We start from the raw sequence: 1,141 nt of genomic DNA, 5'->3' as shown, positions 1-1,141 counted from the left end.
TTTTATAGTAATTAGGGTGCTAATGGTCATGGTGCTAGCTGTCAATTTATGAATTAAAACAGTAATTGAGAAGTGGGTAAGTGAACCACATAGAAAAATTATCCTTTACAAAATGCTTATCTGACAGGTTTTGACTAACAGTTTTCTCTACCATATATCTTGTTTGAGTATGTGAAAAATAACCTTAGACCCAAAAGATGAAAAAAACAGCTATTCGCACCCCCTGTCGACTCACAAGCCTTTGACTTTGGTAACACAGCACAGCCATTTCCAAGGTTTGTCAATTAAGATCTAAGAAGGAAGACCTCTTAACCATTTTCATGCATCTCAATGACACTTTAACAGCATCTTCTACTATAAGACAACACTTGGAAAATTTAGAACAATTCTTCAAAGGATTAGAAGGTTACAATTGATAGCAAAAAAATCTAATCTTTTTTTCTCTCAAGAAGAAGTTTTATACCTAGATACAATGCTTATTTATTTTTTGTACATAAAATTTTAAAAAATGGAATGCGTTCAAAAAGCAGTAAAATTAAAATTATTCATGAATTCCCTGAATCAAAGTTTTGAGGATGGTCAATTTTCATAGGAGCTTTATAAGCAAAGTCGCAAAAATAGTAGCTCTGCTTTATTCATTAGGTAATTTAAAACTAACCAATATTATAGTTAGGAAACCTTTGATGGATTAAATATATGATGAGAAAATGTTTGGAGGTGCGGTGAGTAAAAAACACAAACAAGTTGAGAGAACTTATTTAATAGTCCCAATGTTTCGGCGAGAGTTTCTAGCCTTCATCGGGGCTACTCCAAGTAGATTCCACACTCGCCGAAACATTGCCACTATTAAATAAGTTCTTTCAACTTGTTAGTGTTTTTTACTCACAGCACCCCCAACCATCTTCTCATTATATATTGTAATATGCTCTTTTTGTGTAAATAGTATATTTTGATGTATAAAGGGTTTTTAATCTAGTTAATCTAGTTAATTATCCAGCAAGAGTAAGAAGCCATATTAAGAACTTTAATATCAAATAGTTAATAATCAATTTTATTATATAACAAGACTCTTAATCTCAGGGCGGGTTACTAGGCAATCAGAATACTAAAAAAAAATGCACGGATGGAATCGAAATGAAAA

General features: G+C 31.8%; 1 protein-coding gene across 1 annotated transcript in view; it reads right to left on the bottom strand.

The window, feature by feature from the left end:
* Positions 1–1,141, bottom strand: part of LOC106691712 (coiled-coil domain-containing protein R3HCC1L-like) — a 36,326-nt gene that overhangs the window by 3,847 nt on the left and 31,338 nt on the right. The gene's annotated exons all lie outside the window — the stretch shown is intronic.

The sequence above is a fragment of the Halyomorpha halys genome, unplaced genomic scaffold (assembly GCF_000696795.3).
Source record: "Halyomorpha halys isolate HHAL.00 unplaced genomic scaffold, Hhal_1.1 Scaffold2822.1, whole genome shotgun sequence".
NCBI lineage: Eukaryota > Metazoa > Arthropoda > Insecta > Hemiptera > Pentatomidae > Halyomorpha > Halyomorpha halys.
This window is presented reverse-complemented; position numbering and strand designations above follow the sequence as displayed.